Source organism: Eumetopias jubatus, unplaced genomic scaffold, assembly GCF_037043125.1.
Source record: "Eumetopias jubatus isolate StellerSeaLion01/CBP00866 unplaced genomic scaffold, mEumJub1_p1.0 scaffold_5, whole genome shotgun sequence".
Lineage (NCBI taxonomy): Eukaryota > Metazoa > Chordata > Mammalia > Carnivora > Otariidae > Eumetopias > Eumetopias jubatus.
Window position 1 is genome coordinate 78,932,086 of NW_028274811.1, and position 20,527 is coordinate 78,952,612.

Below are 20,527 nucleotides of genomic sequence, written 5' to 3' on the forward strand. Positions count from 1 at the left end.
CTAACCTGGGGAAAGAAACCAATACACAGTTCCTGGAAGCTCAGATTCCAAAGAAGAGGAACCTAAAGAGACCCAAACTCAGACACATTATAATTAGAGAAAAGGTGGGAATCTTAAAAAGAGCAATGGAAAAATAACTTGTTACATACAAGGGAACCCTCAAACTATCTGATTTTTCAGGAGAAACTGTAGGCCAGAAGGGAAGGTCATGATATATGCAAAGTATTAAGAACTTCCAACCAAGAATACTATGTCCAGCAAAGTTGTTATTCAGAATTAAGGAGAAAGACTTTTCCAGATGAGCAAAAGCTAAAGGACTTCATTACTAAATCAGCCTTAGAAAAAATGTAAAAGAGAGTTGCTTAAGCTGAAAAGAAAGGGTGCTAATTAAGTAACAAGAAAACATATAAAAGCATAAATCATACTGGCAAAAGTATATAATAAATGTAGATTAATCACTTACACAGCTCTATGAAGGTTAAAAGACAAAAGTTGTAAAAAGTGACATCAAAAACAAAACATGTAAAAATAGTTTCAAAATGTATTTGAACTTAAGTTATTATCAAATTAAGAGACTGCTGTAAATAGCAAACGTTTTATGTAAGCCTCATGGTAATAACAAAGCAAAACCTATAATATATGCACAAAAGATAATGAGAGAGGACTTTAAGAATGCCACCAAGAAAAGTCACCAAACTGCAAAGGAAGAGAATAAGAGAAAAAAAGGAACACAGAGAAAACTACAAAAATGGAAGTAAGTACATACCTAAGTTCTCCAATCAAAAGACATAGGCTAAAAAAATACATCTATATGTTGTCTACAAGAGCCTCCGGTTTGATATAAGGATATACACACTGAAACTGAAGGGAGGGAAAAACCTACCTCATCAGAATAGAAATAAAAAGAAAGCTGAGGTAGCTATATTTATATCAGACAAAAGGGACTTTAAAACAAAAATTGTGACAAAAACAAAAGGCTTTACGTATTGATAAAAACGTCAATCCAAGGAAAGGATATAACATAAATATTTATGAACCCAATATAAAAGCAATCAAATATACAAAGCAATATTAAAAGACCTAAAAAGGGAGAAATACCTATACATGAGTAGTAAGAGATCTTAATACCCCACTTAAATGGATAGATCATCTAGATTTTCACCAGAAAAATCAATAAAGAAACATTGTCCTTAAATGACATGTTAGACCAGATGGGCTGAATAGTTGAATGCTGAATATTCTATCCAAAATCAACTTTCTTTTCAAGAGCACAGGAAACACTCTCCAGGATAGAGCATATCTTTAGGTCTCCAAACAAACCTTAACAAATTTCAGATTAAAATCATATGAAACATCTTTAATGACCACAGTAGTATGAGGCTAGAAGTCAATTAGAAGAAAAAACTGGGGAAATCATACATGAGATTAAACAACAAATGAAGCAAAGAAGAAATCAAAAGAAAAATATTTGAGATAAATGAAATTGTAAATAAAAGCTAAATTTAGAGAATGCAGCAAAACCTGTTCTAAGAGAAAATTTCATAGTGCTAAAGGCCTACCTCAAGAAACGACAAAGGAAGCCCAAAGTTAGTAAAAAGAAGAAAATAAAGATCAGAGCAGAAACAAATGAAATACACTAAAAAGACAGTAGAAGGTCAATGAAACTAAGAGCTGGGCTCTTTGAAAACAAACAAAATTGATAAACCCTTAGCGAGACTCACCAAGAAAGAAGATTCCAATACCATGAGAAATGAAAGAAGAGATTATAGTACCACAGAGATACAAAGGAACATGAGACTATTTACAAGCAGTATACACCAAAAAATTGAACAACCTGGAAGAAATGGATAAACTCTTAGAAACATAAAACCTTCTAAGACTAAATCATAAAAAAAAAGAAAAAAAAATCTGAGTAGACCAACTAATAGTAAGGAGACTGAATCAGTAATCAAAACCTCTCAACAAACAAAACTTCAGGACCAAACAGCTTCATTAGTGAATTCTATCAAACACTGAAAGGACTTATACCAATCCTTCTCAAATTATTTTAAAAAATAGCTGTGAATACTTTCTATTCATTTTATGAGGCCAGTATTACTCTGATATCATAACCTGAAAGGATGCCATAAGAAAATTAAAGAGCGGGGTGCCTGGGTGGCTTAGTTGGTTAAGAGTCTGCCTTGCACTCAGGTCATGATCCCGGTGTCCTGGGATCGAGCCCCACATCAGGCTCTGTGCTCAGCGGGCAGCCTGCTTCTTCCTCTCCCTCTGCCTGCCTGTCTGCCTACTTGTGATCTCTCTCTCTCTCTCTCTCTCTGTCAAATAAATGAATAAAATCTTTAAAAAATATTAAAGAGCAATATTCCTGATGAACATGAATGTAGAAATTTTAAACAAAATATTAACAAACCAGGGCACCTGGATGGTTCAGTCAGTTAAGCATCTGCCTTCTGCTCAGGTCATGATCGCAGGGTCCTGGGATGGAACCCCATGTCAGACTCTGCTCAGCGGGGAGCCTGCTTCTTTCTCTCCCTCTGCTCATGTTCTCTCTGTCAAATAACATCCTGAGAAAAAATATATTAGCAAAACAAATTAAACAATATATTAAGAGCATCATACACCATGATCAAGTATGATTCCTTCCAGGGATAGAAGGATGGTTCAACATCCACAAATTATCAATGTGATAAACCAAATTAGGAAAATTAAGGATAAAAATCATATCTCAATATATGGAGAAAAAATACATGAAAGATATATACACTGAAAACTACATGACATTGATGACAGAAATTGAAGAACACAATTAAATGGAAAGATACTCCATGTTTGTAGACTGCAAGAATACTATTAAACTGTTCATACTATCCAAAGCAATATCCAGATTCAATGCAATCACTATAATGCCAATGACACATTTTACAGAAATAAAACAAGCAGTCTTAAAATTTGTATAGAACCACAAGCAACCTGAAGAGCTATAGCCATCTTGAGAAAGAAAAACAAAGCTGGACATATCATGCTGCCTGATTTCAAACTATACTACAAAACTAATCAAAATCTTATGGTACTGACATTAAAAAAATAGGCACAGAGATGAATGGGAAACAATTGGAAAGCCTAGGAAAAAAACCTACATATGTATGGTCTGCTAATTTAGACAAAAGAACCAAGAATACAAAACAGGGAAAAGACAGCCTCTTCAGTAAATGGTACTGGGAACACTGAACAGCCACATACAAAAGAAGGAACTATGGGACTGCTATCTTATGCCAAACACAAAAATTAACTCAGTTAATTAAAGAGTTGAATGTAAGACTTGAAACCATCAAACTCCTAGAAGAAAACATAGGCAGTAAGCTTGACAAAGGTCTTCACAATGATTTTTTGGATTTGGCACCTAAAGCAAAGGCAACAAAAGCAAATAAAAGTGGGACTACATCAAACTGAAATGGTTCTGCACAACAAAACAAACCATTAACAAAATGAAAAGGCAAGTCCTTGAATGGCAGAAAATATCTGCAAATCAGGTATGTGAAAATAGGTTAGTATCCAAAATATATAAGGAACTTATGCAACTCAACACCAAAACCACAAACAATCTGAATAAAATTGGGCAGAAGACACAAACAGACTTTTTCCAAAGAAAACCTACAGATGGTCAGCAGACACATAAAAAGATGCTCAACCTCACAATCATGAGCGAAATCCAAATCAAAACCATAATGAGACATCACTTTTCATCTTTTAGGATATCTATTAACAACCAGGTAAGAAATGTTAAGTGTTACTCAGGACAAAGAGAAAAAGTGACCCTTCTTCATTGTTGGTCATCATGGAAATAGGTACAGCTAAATGGAAATTGGTACAGCTACTTATAGAAAACAGGTTGGAGGCTCCTCAAAAAATTAGAACTACCATATAATCCAGCAATTATACTTCTGGGTATCTTCTGGAGAAAAAAAAAAAAGGAAAACACTAATTATGAGATTTATGCACCTCCATGTTCACTGCAGCTTATTTTCAATAGGCAAGATATGGAAATAACCTAAACGTCCATCAATGGATGAATGGATCAAGAAAATTATATATGCACTAAGTGGAATATATCATTTACCATAAATTAAATGTAGCCATTTGTGACAACATGGATGGAACTTGAGGGCATTATGAAATAAGTCAGAAAAAGCCAGCATGATTTCACTTATATATGGAATCTTAAAAAAAAAATTCAGTAAAGAGAATAGATGAATGGTAGGGAGGGGTGGGTTGGGCAAAACTGGTGAAAGGAGAGTCACAAGGTACAAATTTCCTGTTATAAAAAAATAATGGGTATGTAACATATAACATGATGACTTTCAGATATGCAATATAGTATTATTAACAGAGTAATGTTTAAGTGTTATAAAAACAGTAACTATATATGGTGTTAACTAATTGTGATCATTTCACAATATATACAAATAGCAAATCATATTGTACACCTGAACCTAATATAATACTGTATGTCAATTATACCCTAAAAAAGAAATTGTGAGCAATACTAAGAGCATGATCTGTAAAAGAAAAAAATTTAAAAGTTGGACTTTATTAAATTAAAATTTTCTGTTCAAAAGATACTGTTCAAAGGCCAGCCACAAACTAGGAAAAAATTTTTGGAAATCACATATCTGTTAATGAACTTCCACCCAAAATATCCAAAAAAAAAAAAAAAAATCTCTTGAAACTCAACTGTAAGAAAATACATTTAAAAATTGGTCAAGTGTCCTAAACAGATACCTCACCCAAGAAGTTACCTAAATGTGAAATAAACATATGACAAAATGTTTAACATCATTTGTCATTAAGGAAGTACAATTACCAACAATGAAAGAGTGCTACACACAGCAGATAAAAATCCAAAAAATTGATAATAACAAAAGCTGACAAGGATATAGATAAAGCGGAATTTTCATTCATTGCTAGTAGGAATGCAAAATTGTACAGCTGCTCCGGAAAACAATTTGGCAGTTTCCTAGAAATTTAAACCTTATATTACCATATAATTCATCAATCATACTCCTAGTTACTGACTTGAAAACCCAAGTTCACACCAAAACATAATGGCTTATTTATATTGTCATGACATGAAACAGCCATGATGTACACCATTAGGCAACAGAGAAACTGTAGTACATCCATTTAGTAGAATATTCTTCAGTGCTTTTAAAAAATAAGTTATTAAGCCATGAGAGGACATGGCAGAATCTTAAATGCATATTTTGAAGTTGAATGAAACGAGTCTGAACAGGCTATATAAGGAATGGTGTCAATTACACGATATTCTAGAACAGAAAAATGTATACAAATGGTAAAATGCTCAGTTTGCCAGAAATCTCAAGGCAGGAGGAAAGTGTTGAATTAGGCGATTTTTTTTAGAGTGGCAAAACTATACTGTATGATACATTATGCTTTGTCAAAATCCTTTGAACTTTGCAACATAAAAACCAAATCTTTATGCAAATTTTTTGAAAATTTAATAAAACACGTTCTGAAAATGGAGACTGTGACAAAAGAATCTCTCCATATTACAAACATTAAAAGCATTAGTGAAGATACCCGAGGGGATAAAAATGCTGACCTTACTAACTAGATAGGAGTTGCTTCTGTAAGACTCAGGGCAAAAGGAACCAAACATGAAGACTGTACTCTAACTCATAAAGCTGTGTCCCATGTGAGTACAAGGTAAAAATTATGGTATTGCTATACATGTGTACTAGAACTGAGCAATTAAATGGATTATAGATTATTAGAAGCCACGTTTCATACTGTTGAAGTAGGAATAGATGAGAGAGAGTAGTCCAGGTTATGGTAATGAACTTGAGTTGAAGACATCAATATGTACCTCAGTATAAATACTGATAGACATTCACCTATCTATATATGTGTACTTACATACATTACTATACAGGTATGTATTTCCTTGCTTTTTTCAGCTGAATAGAAGCAATGATAACCCAGTATCAATAAGCATACATAACACTGAGACTAATTTCCAATATGCTTCTCCAATAAAGGAAGCATGGGTTTTTTTTTGGAAAATGACTGATTGTAGGCCTCACTAGACTTACAAGACAAGCCTGGAGCATCTTGTTATGCCAGAAAATAGGAATATACCAAAAACATACAAAGAAATACACATACTTGATATACTTGATATGCCGTGTTAAAGGAACATGGGAGCCCACTCAAAGAGCTCCCAGTGGCCAAAGGAGAAACAATTTGAGGAAAAATAAAGATAGTATGAGATTATAACTCTCAGTGTAAATAAACCATGAATTTATACTAGTACAAATAAATTGTGGAACAGTAAGAATGGAAGAAAAATCTTCTATGCAGAAGAATTCAAATAAATTATATAGGTACTATGCCTTTAGGTGGGGGAGGATTACTCCCCATTTCCTATGACTGGACTGCACATAGTGACTTTTTTCTAAAGAGTACAGTATGGAGTGTGGAAAGGGTCAGATGGGAATAACTTTACAGTGGAGAAACCTGACAAATACTACCTTAGGTGATTAAGGTCAACATCCACAATAATAAATCACATTAATAATGCATACCCTTGGTATGATGTCAATTTACTTCTGTGGTTTTCCTCCTCATAACCCAATCTCAGTCTACTCATGAGGCAAATATTAGAACATTCCAACAGATCAGCATCCTTGAAGATACCTGACTTGTGCTCTTCAAAATTGCCAAGTTCATCAAAAACAAAAAAATCTGATAAAAATGTCACGGCCAAGAAAAGCCTAAGTAGATATGACTAAATGGATTCAATGGAAGATAGACTGAATGGCATCCTACCCACTAGGCAAAAAAGAAGAAATAAAAATAAACTGTGAACTTTAGTAATTATTATATTTGATCATTAATTTTAACAGGTGTATCATGTAAGAGGTTAATTGGGGAAACTGGGTGTGGAGTATATGGGAACTCCTTTATTTTCTCAATGTTTATGAAAACCTAAAACTGTTTCAGAAAAGTCTCTTAAAAAGTCAATGTGACATAAGATAGCTTTAGGAGAGGAAAACAAGAAAACTTACAGAAATATTCACTGATAAAAAGCTGTTGAAAAATTTTTAGTCCTTCAAATATGAGGATATTGAACTACAAAGAATATCAGCCAAATGACATAATCAAATGTAAAGAATGTAAAATATATTTTATATTGCACAGAATGTTTCATATTAATAACTAATACATTCACTCAAATGATATTCTGTCAAATCTTTTTCAAAATACTACAAATGATGAACAGATTGTTATTGCATATATTTCTAATAAGTGAAGGAGTTTTATTACTCAAAATAATTTAATGGCCATTAGAAGAAATAGCAGCTTATTGAAATGATATATTCTAAGTTAAAACCTATTTAGGATTGTATTAAATAATATTTATGCTGAATCACCTTTTATTTTTTCTGTATATTGAGGAAGTGGGATAATTTTAGATTTTGTATATAAGTTACATAGTTTATCAAAATTACTCATGTCTGCAGTATGTAGGCTAATTTTCCTTAGAAAATTCTGAGAAATGTGGGAAAACAAAGGAGACAGAACAGCTCCTCACATTCGAAAACCTGGTCTGACATATGCAGGCCATTTATTCTCCTATTTGATAAACAATCTCACAATATACCAACATAAGGTCACTCTTGAGACACAAATGAGAAAAAGGCCACTTTATAAATTTGTCTAAGTACAAATAAAAAGGTTACTGTACCATTCACAAGAAAATGAACACTTTTTTTACTAAATGACTAACTTTTGGGGTTGTGAGTTCGAGCCCCAACTTGGGTGTAGAGATTACTTAAAAATAAAATCTTAAAAAAAAAAATGACTAACTTTTACTCCTTGATCCAATCATAGACTTGTCCCTGCTTTCTGACAGTGTCCATTCCAGAGAGCCCACTCCTCCTTAGACCAAAACTAAATCCTGAGACAGATTCTAACACTCTTATGAGATAGATGCTCCATGTTCCCCGATGGTGTGTATACTTTCCCTCACTGATGTGAGCACCCAGTTGTTCACTTCTAATGTTTCTCTGGAGGTCTTTGGCTAAAAGTCACTGACAGAAATCAGGAAATTGTCCTCACAAAAAGAGAGAACTTTTACACTTAAGAAGATCTTATCAGTAAATTCTGTAAATTACCTACACTTGGGAAAAAATTACTTTGACTAGCATACTGGTTCTTGCAGGACATTAAATAATTTCTAAGTGCTCAACTTCTTACTGCTCAATATTTTTAAAAAGGATTTTATGTATTTATTTGACAGAGAGAGAGAGAGAGAGAGCAAGCACAAGCAGGGGGAGTGGCAGGCAGAGGGAGAGGGAGAGGCAGGCTCCCCACCAAGCAGGGAGCCTGAGACGGGGCTTGATCCCAAGACCCTGGTGCCACCCAGGTGCCCTGTTACTGCTCAGTATTTATTAACTACCATCTTTTCAATAATAGAAGGGAGGATTGCCATTTCTCTCATCCACTTGGCCAGGATCTTCCCAACTACTCACTCTGTCCTACCGTCCCTTCTATCTTGCTTCTTGCTGTTTATTGCTGTATGTCTGACTTTTCCATTTATAATCTTTGAACAGTGCTGGTACAGAACAGACTGTTAAATAGAGGCTGACAGAGTTCTATATAAAATAAAAAATTTCTGAACTATAAAAAGGGGTCAGATCTACAGTGAGAGGCTGCCATAATATAAATATGAAACCTGTATGTGACTTAAAGGCCGCTATCATTATTAGAGTATAATGTAAAAGCATTCTGCAAAGTTTATATTCTTATCTTGGAACTATCAAATTCAGGGATATAATTTCTTCCAATTTAAGTTCTGTATCTAACTGAGATGCAAACAGAGTGAAATATTGGGCAGCTATATACATGGTTAGTTACTCGGTTTCTTCCTCCTATTTTAGGCATCCACTGCTTCAGATATCAAACTAGACTGAACAATGTTCTTGGAAGGAATAACTAAATAATCAGGTATCTATTAGTCAAATTTTCCATCTACTTATCTATATATTCATTCATCCATCCATCGATTAATTCATTAATCTGATTGCCTGTCATTTATCTCTTAAAGTCCTTGCTTTGGCCATTTATCATCTGTGTCATGTGATTTGGAGCAAGTTACCTCTCTAAACTTATCTCACACCACTCCTCTACTCATTGGGTCTCTCTCTGGTGGCAAAGTCCTATCTCAGGGGCTTTGCATTTGCTCTTTATGTTGGTAAAGCTCTTCCAAAGATAAATAAAATATCATTCTGATTTTCTTCTTCAGTCCTATTTTGCATTCTTCATGAGAATTTTCTGGAACCCTTTGTAAAATTATGCCCTCTCTTTGTCATACTTACAATCCTAACTCCCTTTTCTGTTTAAGACAAATATTATTTTTTAATTTATATACTTATTTTAATCTTTTTCCTCAACTAAAATTTAAGCTCCGCTAAGGCAGAGATTATTGTCTGTCAATTCAGTACTGCATTTCCAGTATCTAAAATGGAACCTGTCCATAGAAATCCTTATGAAAAATCTTTCAGATTCACGGAATTTTAGGGAAGATAAAAAGGACACACTATTTACCACTGAACCCTGTACAGACCATAAACTAAATAGATGGCACACTTAGTCTCGTAATACTTTATATAACACCATGCATAGAACACTTTCAACCACGATGAAACTCAAGGACGCATCACTCTCTTAAAAGATATTACTTGTTTTTAGAGAAATTAGTAAGTTCTAGTCATAAACAATACTTAAATATATACAAAAATCTATATATACCCTATATTATTACATTTTTACAAGACAATATATTTTGAGTAACTTTACTGTGATTATGAGGTTATAATTTAATTCATGAAAATTTAAATGGCATTTGCATAACTATAAATCATATTCTTCATCAAGTCAATCATTGTAGGTAAGTGTAACTTTAATGAATGCAGTTAATTAACTTTAATTTGCAAATGAGTCCATTTAAATAATAATTTAGAATTTTCACCTAATAGAGAAAAGCAGCACCTTGTTCTCTAACAATTTTAAATGAAATATGGCTTCTCACAGTATTAGCTTAGTCACTTTTTCTTAGTGTTGGAATGTTAAATAAGATAATATGATTAATGTGATACAAATAAGAGTGACATCTATATTAATTAGCTATATGACTGACTAAACCTCTTAAGATTATAGCTTACAGTTAGAAAATATTTCATTTTTAAAAAGCACCACCAAATGAAATATAAAATCATGAGTTAAGTTAAAGTTATAACTTAATGGAAAATGAGTATAGTATATATGTGGAAACAGTGCATAGTAGCTTCTAGTATCTGGTTTATATCAGGGACAGTATTATGAAATAATTACATAATTGTGGTTAAAAAAATCTTTAAATAAAATGTTTAAAGTGCAAATAGCCTCCTCATTATAATTTTCCAAAAATGTGGATTCATAAGTCAGAATGCTTTGTTTAGCCCTGAAAGTATAACATTGAGTAAATTGCCTCACCTCTCCAAACTTAATTTTTTCACCTGTAAAATAGCAATAGTATAACCCATATAATCTTTATACATATAATATATATGTAAATCATTTTAAAAATAAGTATTTAATAAATATTAGTAATAGTAGTAGTTGTAGTCAGTCATCCTATTTGCAACAAGGGAAAGATAAGGCTTACTATATAATCCCTGATTTTTCTTTCCCTCACATTTGAGTCTTGTGCCTGTTGAAGGGGAGAACCTGTGTGCAGGTTCGCTATAGACTCTTCTCTGTAGCGTCCCCAGGAAGCAGCACTGCACCAGCCTAGTGGCTCACCATCCACAAAACTGACATGAAATCTATTCTATTTGTTCCAAATTAGAATATAGCCTTCAGAAGAATCTAATGAAGATGCAATCTGTGCACAAGGAAAAAGAAGTGTGGCACCTACCATGTTTTTACTCTGCACACGAAGTTACCTGACGCCTATAAACCTTGTAAATTGTGTAACTTATAAATTATAAATCTTTCAATTTATAAATCTTATAAATTTAACTTTGGTGAGACTGTACCAATGACCAGCCTATTCTACAATTAACAACACCTATAGAAGGAGGTAACAAGTTGCCATACTACTTGGGAAACACAGTAGTTTAAAATCTGACACTGTCATTCTTTATTCTGGGTAAGGAAGATTTCTCCTAGAGGTATGCAAATAAGCTAGTTCCCAAATTAAATAGGACTGAAAACAAACTCATATTGAGAGTTACTATCTCTTTTGCAAGGAATTTAGATTATGATTTTATTTTTCTGTTCTTTTTTAAAACCTATTCCAAACCTATTTCAACCCTCAGTATCATCAAAAAGAGTTTCAAATCAATTTATCAAGTATGCCAACAACTTCCTCAGAGAATTAGAACACATTTAATTAAGTATATTGTGTAAATGAACACATTGAAGAATGCAAATAAGGACAGGAAAACAGAAAGCTGGATTATAGCAAATGATGGTCCAGATTGTTTTGGGATCAGTAGAGATCACTTTCAAATACTCAGTATCTCTTTGTGGATATCTGGCAGTTCTTTGCTATACTGAAATTTCTCATCTTCAGTTACTATCTTCATCCAGGGTGTGATAGTAAAAATTGACAAAGCTATTAAAAATCTGACTTAAAGTGGACCATAACATTGTACTCCGACTCTTAATTCTGCTAATGTCTCCAAATCATCCATTTTTAATCAAATTTTTAGTGTTATGTTTATATTTATTTTTAATTTAATTTTATTATATTAATAAAATTTATATTTTATATCTATATATAATATATAAAATTATATTTTATATATTTATTATATCAACAAAATAAAATAAAATTTAAAAAATGAAAATATTTTAAACCACTCAAAATCTGCACCAAAAGCTCAGGAAAGTCTTTGGACAAAATAGATGACAGTATGCCCTTACATCAGTTTTTAAAGTGTTTTAGTTTTAAATTGAATTGAGAAATATATATGGCACATTTTGGGGAACATCTAAAGGTATATGCTGTTGTTCTATATAATGACCTAAACCTTTCCCCACATATTTAAAAGTTTCTGATACATAAAATGTTTTGATGATTATAAAAAATATGCATTTTAGCTTTATCAATTTTAAGGACATTGCTTTAGAAACATTTTTAAACAAGCTATGTTATTTTAGTTTTCCTCAGTATATTTATTTTGGGTTTGTTTTAATTAAGTTTCACCTCTTAAATAAAATACCATTTGACATGTGCATTTAAAGCACAGCAGACAATATTTCCTATTTTCTTTTAAACAACTTGAAACTCACTCCTACAGCTGTATTTATCTTTAAACCATTGTTTCTAAATGATGTGTCATTCTCCATACATCCTGTGCGTTTCCCGCATGTCATCTACCTACTGTCCAAATGATAGACACCTACTTTGACTCCAAGTTGCCTCCTGAGATCAGGGTACAAAGAGATTAGGGTGAGGCAAGCAAGGCAACTAGTGTACAAATTTTAAGGAGGCTCTCATCTTCTGAGGGAGTACACTACCCTGTACTTAATGTCTTACATGAACTTAAGTGAGTGTCTCCCTAAATGTTGCACGCAAGCTGCCTCCCTTACTTCATTTTAGTCTTCAACCCGGTGTTCCTAAAAGAACACACACAGTATTTCTCCTTCTGACTTTGTGTGAGGATGGTTTGGGATTATATACCCCATATAAGAACTGCTATATCCTGAGGTTATATATACATCAACTGACTCATTGGTACCACATTACTGTCCAAATGTCCACAAAAATCTACACTCCACGAGATGTGCATGAAGTTTCCTATTATATTGTTGCATGATTAGTATTATTTAGCACTCTAATATTAGCCAGTCTAATGGTTCTAAAGTTATATTTTATGATTACTAATAATTCTATGACTTCCCCTTATTTGTGCTTGGTACTTTTTTCACTTTAATCTTTTGAAAATGCTTTCTCATATCTTTGATACATATTTGTATTAGAATTGCTCTTTTCATAAGAATTTCTCATATTCCAGGCATTGATTCTTAGTTGATTTTAACTTTACAGGTATCTTCCCCCAATCTATTATCTATTTATTAGCTTTTACATAATGCCCTTTATTAAAAAGAAATCTATCTTGATGTAATCAGATGTATTAATTTTCTTCCTTCTTGTTTGTACTTTTGTATTTTTGTTTAAAAAGTTCTTCCTACTACCCTAGATGTTCTCCTAAATTAACTTTATATTTTTACCTTTTATATTTAGACATTAGTGCATCTAGAGTCCACAGTCATATGCAGGGTTAACGAGTGTGACTGAATGGAGTCTGTTCACTGTTATTTCATTCTCTCCCGGTAATAGAAGTATATGTCAAAAACTTTGTGAGACCTCCCAGTAGAGTAAGACTATACACCTCTATCCCATTGGTTTTGGGTGTTGCCCACAGGACTTGCTTTGACCAGAGTAACATGAGAAGATATAAAATGGTGCAAGTCAAGCAGAGATTTCGAAAGGCATCATGTATTTCCATTTGCCCCTCTTGCCTTCCTACCACCCACCAGTAGGTAGGCCCCCAGTGACCACTATTCCTTTCACCTAAGTTTCAGAATGAGAGCTATACAAAGCAACCCTGAATCCAAGCCTAGCCAATTTCAGCTGAAGCAAAGATTATTCAATCCAAGGACAAGAAATATGCGTTGCCACAGCAAAACCTGACTGACAGATACATGAACGCTTTTTTACTTTTCTTCATATAAGGGCACCATTTTTCTGTCAGGGTGACATGAAAAGCATAATAAATTAAAAAGTTTCAAAAAGATCTAACTAGGTAATGTGTATTAAAAAATTTATTCTATTCATGTTAAAGAGCAATTTTCCAGATGTCAAGCTAATCATAAGCATTTTAAGAGAAACTACGGTTTACAATCACTGCTAAAGTACACTGCTCTATTCTTCTAAGAGGAGAGTAATTTGAGGATGTCAAATACATGCACAGTCCTCAACAAAGTGGGTGACTGGGTTATTGAAATCACAATAACTGTATAATGCATGAAGTTCAGCTAAGAAAACTGAGTCATACTTACAAATTTAAGTTGATCTGTTAACTGACATAATCTGTTTAATTCTAGGACCTGTGTGCAGTCATTTTTCCTAGATCTTCTTCCAAAGTTCCAACAATATAGGTGGCCAAACCATGATTGATGACCCCAACTTTGACACTTAAAAGTGTGTTATTCATTATTCCGCTTCTTTATTATTTGAGCCATTTATTATACTCCATGATTTCAATGATTTGGGCCCTCCTAGTTAGTAGTTTTGAAAACACGCATAGACTACCATAGGAGTCTATTGAGGTAGGAGATATAATTACACAGAAAATTTTTTTCTTTCTTCTTTTTCCTTCTATTACTTTTCCATTTCTCTCCCTTTTCTTCTAAAATTGTTTCCTTAACTATTTAGGTCACGGTTTAGGAATTTATACTATAAATACTGCTGCTTATGTGAGATTGCCTAAATAAAAAGATATAGTATACTTAAATGAAAATGATTCCATTGCTCTCATCCTTAAATATACCCCAAAGTGAACCAAAAGAACTTAATTCATTTTCCATCATATTTGGCTAATATGTCTTAATTTCATTTTCACAGATTATCAATGAAAGAATAATAACTACTTCATCTCCCACTGGGTTCACATACCACCTTAACAATAATGATAATTGTCATTTAATTGACAGTATGTGCCACAATACTGCATTAAAAGTAACTGTCAGGATCACGTAGGTTTTGCTATAGTAACAAATATCAGGGCCTCACTACTATAAAAAATTTTCATTTATAAAAACTCTACGCAGCTAGTCAGGGATTCCTCCCCATTTCCTGATGTCTGCCTTCCAAGGTTTCTAGGATTGCCAAGGTAGAGCAAGAGAGAGAAGAAAGAGAGGAAGAAACACACTAACTCTTAAATGCCTCAGACTGGATGTGACACATCACTCCCCCTCACAGTCCTATGGTCCTACACTAACTCTGAATCAGGCTTATGAATGTTGCCATCCTGTCTTCCCAGAAAGTGAAAATAGCCAGTTAAAACAATTAGAACTGTCTTTACGAAATGAATAAAATGTTACCCTTTGAAATCCATTTCTATTTCTAAGAATTTATTCTTATGTCTCCTATTTGTAAGCAGTCTCAGACTTTTATTCCAAAACCAGGGCCACTTTTTCTACCTGTCACCAAGTGAATAACCATGGGGTTATGGCAAAGTTTTAAATTATAATCTGTTCCCAGAAATAGATTAGCTAACTGGCTATCATCATGTGACACTTAGCTCTACTTCAATATTTGCTCTTAGACAAGGACTCTAGGAAACTCCTTTTCTTGGGGCAGGGCTGCCATGTCCAGATTTAGAAAGGGGACAGTGTCCACAGGTTCATTAGCCTTAACCATCCATTGGAAACAGGAATAAAGGGAAAGGTTCTAACAGTCACTGTTGTAATCGTAAAGTGTAACTTGAGGGTTCTTGTAACAATGAACGTTTAAAGAGGCAAATGAAAAGACAGGAATGAACAAAGACAAGAATGAACAGGGACAGCAAAAGAAAGAAGTGAACAGATGAATTGAGTTGAAAAAGAGAAGAGAGAACCTCACCATCTCTAACAATACAGAAGCCTGAAGAAGACTTTTCACTCTCCTATGCCTCTTCTCTTTCTCTCTTGTCTTTTATCTTGCTTCATTTGTTGTTCTTCTCCAGCATTGGTCTTTTTCACCATGATCTATAAAAATAGAATTGAACATTCTCTTGCTTTTGAAAAGCTTAAAAGGATGAATTCAGTCATCAAATTTAGGAAACATACTAGATTAATCTTTGTTGAGAGAAAAAATTAATGTAAAATAAACAAAAATATTCAAATGTCTCCCTAATTCCTCCCTCCACCCTGACCTCCTTTCTTTCAGACATTCTCTTTGTCACCTCCATAAAAGCAAGTGAGTAAGTAGCAGTCAATAACCTTCCCTTAGTGTGAGGGATGAAACTACAAAGTTGGGCCTTTAATCTGAACCTCAAAAGAAAGCCCGGTTCAGGCAGGTATATGTCTCTGCACCCTGAAAGCCTGACACACCCATATATCTCACTATTTTTAGCGACAACATCCACTATTTTTACTGACAACATTTAATTTCAGCAGTTGATAAAAACCAATGACTTCACACGACATTACCATTAGAGCATTTTATGCTACCATAAAAGAGGCACTAATTACCACAGGAAGTCAGGGACAGCTTTATATTTTTCTCTATAAATGACATAAAACATTGGAAGCTCTATAGTTAGCATGATTTCATCATGGGTTCTTTTTAGATTTAAATATAAACCATTTCCAAGCTCATTTTGCAAAGCTCATGTCTGAAGAATCGTGAATGACCTATTTACACCATAAGCATTTCTTTAAAATTGATAAAAGGAGTTTATTTCAGTCCCCAAACAAAAATGTTCACTTGTGCTAAATCATGAGAGAGTTTCTTATCCAAGCTTTCAATTTTCTACTTGATTCTTTATCACCAACAATGAAGCTCTCTTGCAAGTAGAAAGAATCTAAACCTGGTAACTTTCAATGGCAATGCTACCAAAAGTATCTTCCTATTGTAGGTACTAAACCTAAACAGAAGAGGAGGAAAGAGTTTTATTTTACTGGATCACTACAAATTGTTGCCTTGAGATCACAGTACTTCTGGGATAGAATAAGATTAAGCATTTTAAAGTCTATTTTTATTTGTCTGTAGTTTAAAAATAAAAATTCTATGAGGACCTTCACATAAGAATACTTTTAATAAGATCAGAAAGAAAACAAACGAACACCACATACATTATATGTATGTTTAGGGCAACACTGGATGAAATGCAATTACGTTAAACATGGACTAAATACAATCATACTTTAAATACAGTCTGTCATTTCTTCTGATGTTTAACTCTATTCTAGGCACTTTCAAATTGATGTTTCTATTTCAAAGCCAAGCTACAACTTGTCAGGTTATATTTTATGACAGAGCTATGTTACCAGAGGTAGTCAGTGACTACTAGCACACCAATACTAGTACAAAAACAATTTTGTGTGGCATTATGTGTAGAAGTTCAACAAATACAACACAATTGCAAGTGAAAATATCTTTTCATATGTTTCTAACAAAGAAATACAATTCTGAGCTCAGAGTCATTAAGTACCCACTTAATATCATATGCAGTTGACACTTGAACGACATGGGTTTAAATTGCATGGGTTCACTTATACCCAGAATGTTTTTGATATGGTACAGTGCTGTAAATGTATTTTCCCTTCCTTATGTTTTTCTTAATAACATTTTGTTTTCTCTCAACTTATGGTAAGAATACAGTATGTAGGTGGCGCCTGGGTGGTTAAGCGACTGCCTTCGGTTCAGGTCATGATCCCAGGGTCCTGGGATCGAGCCCTGCATCAGGCACTCTGCTCAGCAGGAAGGCTGCTTCTCCCTCTCCCACTCCCCCTATTTCTGTTCCCTCTCTCACTGTTTCTCTCTCTTTGTCAATTAAATAAATAAATAAAATCTTAAAAAAAAAGAACACAGTATGTAATACATATATAAAATACACGTTAATCAACTATTTATGTTATTGTATTGGTAAAGCTTCTGGTCAACAGTAGGATATTAGTAGTTAAGTTTTTGAGAAGTCAAAGTTATACATGGATTTTCTACTGCTCAGGAGGCCGAAGCCCCTAACCCTTATGTTGCTCAAAGATCAACTGTAATTAGTAATGACTGGCAGAACTTGACACTATTTCCTCAAAGTCTGGGAGTAAAATAGGGGGAAAATAGTAAAATAAAAGAGCCTGAGCATTAAAAATTTAACTATTAGTTAAAATAGTTAATAACAGTATTGTAAGGTATAATTTTTATAAAAGTATGCTGCCAAGCTGTAGTAGTCTTAGAAAGAAATGGGTGAGTACAGAAAACAGTCCTCCTATGTTTGTCTCATTAGAAAGAATCTACATGTTGCTATTTCAAAATTTATATCTCAGATCTTTTAACACTAGTATTCCCTAAGGAAGTAAAATAGTGAAAAATAAGGAGTATTGGGCATTCATTAAATGCTGACTCTGTGGCACTGTGTTTTTTGCTTGCAATTCAAATATGAAACACATTTTCCTTGCCTTTAAGGATAGTGTTTGGGAGTAAGCAGAAAAATAGACAAATAATTCTAATCCAACATAGTAATTGTTAAGTAGGTATGTAAGAAATGTACAAGAGCCTAAATACTTCTCTCTTAGTGCTTCCACTTATCCTATTTCATAACAGCTTATTTTTATTGCTTTAGAAGGTGTGCATATTACAACAAAGGTTATGATTTTCCTATGAGTTATTTTTCTTTTTGCAAACCAGCCATGAGTTTTAAACAATATTTAGGGACAAATGCCAAAAGGAATGTATCTTTATCCCATTTGGTAAAATTATATTGCCAACCTTTTCTCTTTGCCCTGGAGTTGAATAAAAATAGAATTAGCAGGTATTATACCCAGAGTTTTTTGGCTTGTGCACTCTATTCAACTAGCTGGAAAAATGAGTGTGTAAAGGTAAAATCCAGCTCACATTCCACATGCAGATCCAGGCACCTTGGCTTTGGTTCTTGTCCCTGAGCTTAGTTAAATTCAGGTAAAAATTCCTTATGGACTAATGACATCCCTAATTATAGGGCCTCCATTACTGGGCATGCTATAAGAAGTCTGCCTCTATAAAAGATTCCCAGTGCTTGCTTTGGCAGCACATACACAAAACTGGAATAATACAGAGAGATTGGCATGGTCCCTGTGCAAGAAGGACATGCAAAATTGTAGAAAATTCCATATTTTTACATCCCTTGTTCATGGGCAAGAAGTAATTTGTAAAAATGGCCATACTGCCCAAAGCCATCTACAGATTCAATACAATCTCCATCAAAATGTCAAAGGCATTCTTCACAGAAATTAAAAAAAAAAATTCTAAAATTTGTATGGAACCAGAGAAGACTCTGAATAGTCAAAATAATCCTAACAAAAAAGAACAAAGCTGGAAGTATCACAGTTCCTGATTTCAAACTATATTACAAAGTCATAGTAATACAAACAGTAAGGTCCTGGCACAAAAATAAACACACAGACTAATAGAAAAGAACAGAAGCCCAGAATTAAATTCTAGCATATATGGTCAATTAATATGCACTAAGGGAGCCAATGAGGAAAGGATAATCTCCTTGACAAATGGTGCTGAGAAACACACACAGAACAATGAAATTGGACCCCTATCTCACACCGCTCACAAACATTAACATGAGATGGATCAAAAATATAAACAAAAGAATTGATACCATAAAACTCCTAGGAGAAAACATAAGAAGCTCATCAGTATTGGTCTTGGCAGTGATTTTTTTGGTAATGATGCCAAAAGTACAAACAATGAAAGCAAAAGTCAACAAATGGGAATACACCAAACTCAAAAACTTCTGCACAGAAAAAGAAACAAAATGAAAAGACAACCTACAGAATAGAAGAAAAATTTCCCAAATGATATATTGGATAAGGGGTTAATGTCCAAAATATATAGCAAATGCACAGAACTTAATGATAAAAAGTATCTGATTTAAAAATTGACAGAATAACCAAGACATTTTTCCAAAGAGGACATCAAAAAGTTCAACAGGCACATGAACCGATGCTCAACATCACTAATTACCAGGGAAATGCCAATCAAAACCACAATGAGATTTTCACCTCATACCTGTTAGACTGTCTATCATCAAGACGTCAAGAACAACAGGTGGTGGTGAGGATATGGTGAAAAGCAACCCTTATATGCTGTTGGTGGGAATGTAAATTGATCTAAACACCATGGAAACCAATATGCACATTCTTCAAAAAATTAAAAATATAGGTCTACCATATGATCTGGCTAATCCACTTTTGGGTATGTAGCCAAAGAAAATGAAAATAGAATTTCAAAGAGATATATGTACTCCCATGTTTATTACAGCATTATTCACAGTAACTGAGAAATGGAAACAACATACCAATGCATCAAAAACGTGTGTGTGTGTGTGTGTGTGTGTAACATATATATAACATTATTCAGCCATGAGAAAGGTGGGTATCTTGCCATTTGCCACAGCATAATTGGGACTTGAGCGCATTATGCTAAGCTAGGTAGGTCAGACAGAAAAAGGGAAGTACTATGTGATATCACTTATACATGGAATCTGAAAAAAATCAAACTTGTAAAAAAAATAGAGGGTAAAACGGTGGTTACCAGAAGATGGGGGCTAGGGAGATAAGACTGATAGTGTTTAAAGGTATAAACTTGTAATGAGTAGTAAATAAGCTATAGAGATATAACGTACAGTATAATGAATATAGACAATACTATTATACTATACTTATGTAATGTGAGAAATACCACAATGCCAATCATATTATT

The 20,527-nt window shown here is 33.6% G+C and overlaps 1 non-coding gene across 1 annotated transcript; it reads left to right on the top strand.

Moving 5' to 3' along the window:
- The first annotated feature begins 18,826 nt into the window (after positions 1-18,826).
- LOC114208762 (U6 spliceosomal RNA) lies at positions 18,827-18,931 on the top strand. Its single transcript, XR_003609128.1, has one exon. It is a non-coding gene; the product is annotated as a U6 spliceosomal RNA (small nuclear RNA).
- The last annotated feature ends 1,596 nt before the right edge of the window (positions 18,932-20,527 follow it).